Raw genomic sequence first — 8,081 nt, 5'->3', positions numbered from 1 at the left:
GAGGATAGGGAACTGGGGTGAATAGCAATTATTTTTATAAAATTATCTTAAATTATGGCTTACAACTGGCTTCTTTTTGTAACTTTTTTCATGCTACGATGCTACGAATGGCACCTTCATAAACGAAACTAGAATTCTCTTTACTATATATCTTAAAATTATGAGCGAGATTCTTTTCGACAACACAATAACGCTACATATTCTTGCTTAACTAGCTACACGTTGGTATGCCGGCGTGGTATACCGTTCTATCTTTAAATCAAATTGTATCAGTCCATTGACGTCACCCGGCTGGCAACAACAGCAACGATGTCAGTAAAAACAACAACAAGAACGTAGTGTTTTAGACGAATAAGTTTCCACCCAACATGCAGCTCTGTTTGTTTTTGTTGTACCTAAGTCCAAACTAAAATTCATCCATTAAGCAACTATTACAGAAGACGCTTTCATCTGAGTAGTACTGCAACGCTCCACCGCTCTCAAAAACACCTTGTGAGTAGCACTGGAATTTTCGTCCACATTTTGGACAAAAATTGCTTCTGTGATTTTTCCTTGGCCATACTTTTGCTTTAATTCCTCGGCAATGGCTAGTTGGGGATTCTGAGAAGTCATTGGTTCCAGGCTATGATAATGAAGCTCAGCTTCATGGCCAAGTATGGCCATATCTCCAGTGGCTTGCGCTTCGTTTTGACAATCAGCGGGACAGATAACTTTCAATCCCGTCTCTCCTAAGCTTGAAACTATCGCCACCGGGATTTGGAGCACGTTGATGAGGACCCATTAAGCAATCCAGTCACCCCATTCACCTTCCATAGCCATTCTTCGCAGATAAATGTCCCATGCCCCGAGATTGATAAATTCACTGAGATGAGTTCCATCTGGGGTGGCTGGATTACTTCTGAGATACTTCACCAGGTCAGAGCGTAGTTTTTTGGCACTCTGAGATGCTCTTGCGAAGTAGCTGGTCATGCATTGCATGAAACAAACAATTGCCATCTTCGGGGGTTGGGGGCTGGCGATAAGCAAGTCCTGCATTTCCCACTTCTATATCCAACCGGTTTTTTGGGAACTCTCTGTTGTCAGAAGCTTGCTGGCAGTCTGCCATCCACCGGAAAACTTTGGGTAAATCGTTTTCAGCGCTCAAAGCTGACGCAAGATTTAATAAATCGCTCACCATTTCATCTCGAGGCTCTCCGTTGAGAGTAAGGCCGGAATGGTTGCCTCTCGACAACAATATGTGGTTTGCAAAAAGACATGTGAATACACCACAGTCGGTATCATTCTTTTGCTTGGGACATTGAGGTGTGGACTCGTCCCAATTATTTTCCTGGAAGAGAGTTTTATCCTCATCAGAAAGCCACTGAAGTTCGTTTCTAATAAGTCCTTCTTTGATGATATTAAAAATTGTTCGGTACGTTGCTGTAGTGCATCTAGCGGAATCGTAAATGTAAAGGCATAAATTAAGAACACTTATAAGGACCAGCAGCCAGTGGTTCTCAGTAGGAAGGTGTACTGGAACCATTAGTTGTTCATACTTCCACAGAGCGTTATTGCCTATATGTTTGGAGTATGTAGATGTTTCGACCGGTCGATGCAATGAAGGATAAAAGTAGGAACTTGCTAATCCCCAGTTCCCTCCTCCAAATGCTCGATTATTTCTCAAAAAGTCAAAATACAAGTTAACAAACTAAGCTTCTAACAAACTGGCGTTGTCTGTTCTTGCTCGCTTCGCTGGTGGGCCTGGAGAATCGGCTTCATGGCCTATGCAATTATCATTTCGTCTTCCACTGTCACTCTTTGCCTTTTGCTGCCAGTCATCTTCTGCTTCTTTGGTTACTGAGGTAACATCATCTACTTTAAACCACCTCGTTTTGTTCTTAAGTGTCACGGGATCACTGTAGCTGATAAAGAACTTGTGTATAGAATGATTAGCCTCAAGGATCACCCCTTCACAGGTGTTCTTTAGCAAGTTTTTCTTTCCCTAAACTAATTTCTTTGAGATAGGGACTCGAATCAAAACGGTTTCTCCCTTGTAATAGAGTGAAGGTGGATTTCGCCTTAACTCCCGCTTTGCCATATACTGCGAAGCCTTATTAGACGCATCCAGAGCTTTCTGCATGATAGAGTTGCGTTCTATTACTAGCTCTGTTAGTTCTTCCGTCTTGCATTCATTCATTTCGATACCATTGTTGTTTTCTTCTGGAACTTCATATTCCTTCTTTCCCCCAAGAAACAGTTTATTCCGATACCTATTGGGCTTTCTATCGAAGTACACTTCAAATGGAGAAAGCTGTCCAAGAGAACGATGCGGTGATTCATTGTAGAGTTGCTGGTACTGTTGCAGATACTCCACCCAGTTGAGATCGCCATTGTTGTTGTTAATTAAATCAAACTTTATTTTTTTCCTTCCACGTTCTGTGTGAGCGCTCGTCTTTTCCTTGGGTCTGGGGACTACATGCGGAGATTTTAATTATGCGAACGTTAAGCGTTTCACACACAGTCTTTACTACTCCCTTAAATTCTGGAATTCGCTTTGCAAAATTTCTGGAGGGCCGTGTTCGATGTAAATGTCTAAAAGATGTTCCGCCACTTCACTAGTCTCTTTTGTTTGAAGAGGACGCAAGAAAAAAAATCTGCTGAAAATGTCAATAACAGACATGTATTTATAAGTATCAACGTCCATCGTAGCCGACATGCTAACCATGCCTACAAGATCCACTTGATGTCTTTCTTGTACTTTTGATGCCCTGATTGGCCGGAGAGGCGCCTTATTTTGAAAAAGGGGCCTAACTTTTTGCTTCTGCTTCATTGAATTTAGACTGTGTTGGATGATTCGACGTGATAACCCACGGTAAATTTGAGACATTTGTTTGCTCAATTTTTTAGCCCCTTCCCCTTTCGTTTCGTAGTACGCACTATCCAAAAGCTGAGAAACATCCCACTTTTTCACCACAATGCAGTTAGTTACCTTTTCGACTATTCGTTTCTTCGGCTGTCCAACTGTCGAATCATAGATTTCTTTCACGGCATAGATTTCGCTTCGTAACTTCCGATAAACCCGTTACCTTAACCCTTTGTCACCTTTCTTAGGCCAAGTTGTTGTTTTGTTGGTTCGCGTCCCGTCTCTGTTGTCTTTCGTGTAAGATGAGTGAGACGAGTGTTGTCATTCTTACACGAAAGACAACAAAGACACCCAATGTAAACGTTGGTTCTTATACCTTGCTTTATCTTTACTATCTTTACATACTTCTAAAAACTAAATAAAAATTTCATTGCCCTCAGAAATTAAAAGTCTTGTTCAGCTCTCTTCGTAAAAATTGTACCCAGAGTAGCAGAAAATTGTTTTCTTCCTAACATTCTTGGGTGGTCGGCCGACTGACCATGACCAACAAAACATGCCGACAAAAGAACAATTGCCCGCTCAATGGTAACTGCCTTCAATCTTCAGTCGTTTACCAAGCTACCGTCACACGGAATGACAACAACACCTCTGAAACATACATTGGACTCACAGAAACCGACTTCAAAACAAGACACAGAAATCACACCGCATCATTCCGCCACGCCAAGCACAAAAACTCTACCGAACTTAGCAAACACATCTGGACACTCAAGAACGACAACATTGACTATTCTATTTCATGGGGCGTCTTATCATCTAAGTCTCCCTACAACAGCTCCAGTAAAAGATGCAACCTCTGCCTAAAAGAAAAATTCCTGATAATTTACCGACCCGACCTCTCATCACTAAATAAGCGTAACGAACTCGTATCTTCATGCCGACACAGAAACAAAGCGTTGCTACGCAACAGCTGAACTTTAAAGTTTTTAAGTTTACCGCGCGCGTATTATGTAAATTTTCCTAGTATATACATTTGCCTTTCTCAGGGGCCTTAACATGCAATTGTTACAGAGTCGTAATTGGTTAATTGTGTGACATAGTACAATGCGTGTTGCTTAATTAAATCCTGAGCAAAATCTCTCGTAAACGATTAGTGTTTCTAATTGGTTAAGAGTTTTAAAATCTTTATTACGTATGTTTTAAACAATTTATGTACCCAAAACTTTATAAAGGCCTTCGCGTAAAAGCTTTATCCAGTTCTTTTGTTTAGTCTATACGGCTGAATGGAGTTTTATATATATATATATATATATATATATATATATATATATATATATATATCTGACATCTGACCATATATAATTATATATAGGTGAAAACATCGAGCACTCTCAACGTGCATTTTTAACCTTCCTCTGATATGCAAGTCCATGCTATTCCTTATTTTTTGGTCGGGATCATTTGCGGTCCCCATCGGGGATCATTTCCAGTCCGGGATCATTTGCTGTCCAATTTGGGGATCATTTGCGGTCCGGGATCATTTGCGGTCCTGGGATCATTTGCGGACCCGTACAGATCAGAAAACCGTAGCTGGCGTAGTCAGGTTCCTAAAGGAGGGAAGATTGGAGGGGAGAGGGGGTGAATAGGACAAAGGAAACACTCAGTTTTCTTTAGTTCACCCCCCCCCCTCTCGCCCCTGTTAAATTCAACAAGTATTTGCTATTTTTCTTCTGATCAACTCGTTGGAGCAGAAAAAATGATCCTTAACTTTATAGTTCGAGCATGCTTATGAAAAAGAACAAAACCATAATATTTCAATAACTCAACCATATTGGGGAGGGGAAGCTAAGTCACATCCAATGAAGCTAAGTCCAATCTCCCAGACCTGAACACCCCCCGTTATACTCTGTCAACGAAGACTGATTACCCCTCCGCCCCCCTGGAAACCATCTGATCCCCCTCGAAATCTTCCGACCCCCCCAGATGATAGATGACTGTTGCTTAATGTAATGAATTCGAGGATTTCGAGAGCTTAATATTCAAAAGCATGACAAGGCTGAGGTTTCGTGCAGTTACATCATTTTATCATATAAAGTACGGCGTTATACAAGGATTTCCAGCCTTGAGAAAAGCCGTAACAACACACGTAGAAAAATATCGTAATTTTTACGTGTGTTTAATATCGCCAATGAGCTGCTGACATGTCATTCGCTTTTCGCGTCACTCGGTCATGTTGATGAATGAACGGCGAAGCCTTCGCTATTCTCAATCCAAGGTCGTTCGTCGGAATTTTTTTAGATTATGGCTGCTAAAACACTGAAACATCCGCATCGCTTACAGACAGTGGCGTTTGAACTTTCTTAGAAGGGGAAGAAAACCAAAACATGGAAAGAAAAGCCGAAAGTTACATATTCAGTGGTTCTGGTAATGACATTTCTCGCGGCTAAGAAGGAAAATCAACCAATGGAAGATTTGCCACAGGCCAATTCTGGCCGTGTAGCTGTTTTTCTATCGGAAAGGTAAAAGTCAATAACTGAGAATTTTGCATATTGAAAATTACGCTCGTTGTTTTTGTCATGATTCGACGCATTTTTCAGCCTTAGCGCCAACGCACTTTATGATTTTTATGCGGGGATTATCGATCCTTTTGTTTTCATTCATTAGTAAAATCGACATTTCTTGTCAGTTTCGTCTGGTTCATTTTCGCGATGAACATGTGATTAAAATCCGTTTCGATCGTGTTTGAGATCCTAGAACATTATAATAATTATAGCTTTAATGTATTTTCTAGTTTTACAGCAATGTAGAAAGTCACTTTTTGTTACACTCAAGCATCTGAGTCAATGCCAGACCTGATATGACCCGCTTCTTTCAATTCAACTTTCGAACCGCTCACATATAGACCAAGAACTCTTGCTTGTCATAATGGCGTAACGGAAATTATGATGCGAGCGTACATCCTTTGATCCTTCTAGAAAATCGCAGGAAGGACATTTCTGAGAACGTTATGTTTAATAGGCTAAACTAATTGTTTTCAAAAGGTAGTTTTTTCAACGCAGCACCGTAACACCATTCAGCACCTCTGAAGCATGCGACGTTTTCATCCCCTCGTGTTTCGAGACAATAGTATCGAACCTTCGTTAATTTTTGCTCTTCCTTATTTATGAACGATTGAGACCAAAATTCAAATTGATAGTTTCGTGAAAACTTTCAGATGTATCTTCGGTAGAAAAATTTAATTGCTAAATCTGCAATTGGTGACAAATTTTCTCGCCGAGAGATAACAACGAGAAAGTCTGACATTTCAATTCCTGAACATCTGTGCTTAGATTCGCTTACAAAGTCTCCATGTCGTGGTTCATTTTGAATCTAGCGGAAAGTCTGTGTCTCCATCTAATGGAAAAGTTTACCTCTTCTGCTTTTCATTGCGATAATGGACAGAATGAGAGGTGCGTTCTTCTTTCACAACAGTCTGATTTGGAAGATTTTAACAAGTTCGATTCACAAGACACAATTTTTCAGGAGTACGATCCACCATCCCTGGGTGACTATAACAACATGGATTGGAAAAGATCTCGACCCACAAAATGGTGGATTTCACTTTGGAAGGCTATGAAATGTGTCGTTCTTATCCAAATTCTCGGAGGTTTAGCCGTTGGCTTATTTGCAATTGGAATTGTAGTATTGGAATTGAATTCCGTTGATCTGTGTTACGAGCTGCAACATCAAAACTGGACCTCAGTTCCGAAGAAGATTCAAAACATAATTATCACTGCGGACACCATTAGGTCATTTCCATCGCAGTTATGGTCGATTCTTTTAATGATAACAATGTTTGGTTGGCCATTTGTGAAGAGACTCAATCTTTTATTTATCAGTTTGATTGCTTCATTTGTAGATATGACTTACCGACTTTATTTTCACATTTTCGGGACATATACAACATCATGGAGGTCTGTACTCTTTTTCTTCTCGAAACCGTCACGAACTCCATTTTGGTCGCAAGAGCAATTGTCAACAACAGAGAATTAGAAGGACTATCGAAAATACGGAAAACTGTAGAGATTATACTGATCCTGTGTGGTCAATTTTTATTTGCTATGATTTTGGCCTATACACTGGTCTACCTTATCATTCCATTCTACGACAGTAAAGACGATACTTACAGAGTAGTAATAACCTGCGCTTTCCCTTTATCAGCAGTTCTCCCTAAGGCAATACTGCGGCTAGTTTTGCAGCGGATTAGTTTTCTTCATCCTGGGAGGTCATATATATTACTCTTTACAACGGATGCACGATAGTCTTCCGCGTGATGCAGGCTGAACTTGGTAACCAGAAACTCTTTATTCTGATGAGTTGTTTGCATGGCTGTGTTCATTTACTCGAAAGGTTAACTATCCTTTTGCGAGATTACCTTTGGTTCTTTATTTTGAATAAGCTTCAAAGAGACTCTTGTGCTCAGGAAGTATTAAGTATAGGTGCAATTGGCTTCCGCACCCCAAGAAGCATGCGCCTTGTGGCCGACATGAGCATTCAGATGATTCTTAGAGAATCGACTGCATTGGTAACGGCGGTCGGCTACATACAGATGTACAGGTTTATGTACAACGGCGACAGTCCATCCCTTTCTGACATGCACCTAATAGAGGAATTTTTTATTCGTGTTGCCATAGGTTTAAGCATTGAATTTATGTTCAACTCGTTCACGTTTTGGCTGCAAATGTCCCATTTCAATGTCGCTGTGGTGCGAGTCTGGAGGAAAAAATGGAAGAAGCACATGATAGTTTGTGTTATTCAGTCCGCTCTGACGATCTGCTTCTTTGCCAAACATTTATTCCCAATAGTGAAATTGAAACAGTCGTCGGCAGACACAAACCGACATTTCAATTGCACAGGTCCATTCTCTAGATTCTAGTCGAACAGGTTCGATCCAAGTATCGAAACGAATTTGAGATCCCTTTCGTGTTCCTTTAGTGCCTTATATGGTTGGGTTAAAATTACATTTTCACGAGTAAACTCAGACATTTTAATTTCCGAAGAAAACTTAACTTGTTGTTTTTAGTTAGATGCGGAATGCAAAATTGCATATTATTTGACTCGTTAACAGGAAGCTATGAGTCAAGACAATCGAAGGCAAGAGTTTTTCATTCGTCTCGAGATTTAGACAAATTTACGCATTACCCTAAAGCAATTAGGTTAAGATATCAACTTTGTCAGCTAAACGATTTTGGCAAAGGCT

Source organism: Pocillopora verrucosa, chromosome 13, assembly GCF_036669915.1.
Source record: "Pocillopora verrucosa isolate sample1 chromosome 13, ASM3666991v2, whole genome shotgun sequence".
Lineage (NCBI taxonomy): Eukaryota > Metazoa > Cnidaria > Anthozoa > Scleractinia > Pocilloporidae > Pocillopora > Pocillopora verrucosa.
The sequence above is the reverse complement of the archived record's forward strand: the minus strand, read 5'-3'. Positions refer to the sequence as shown.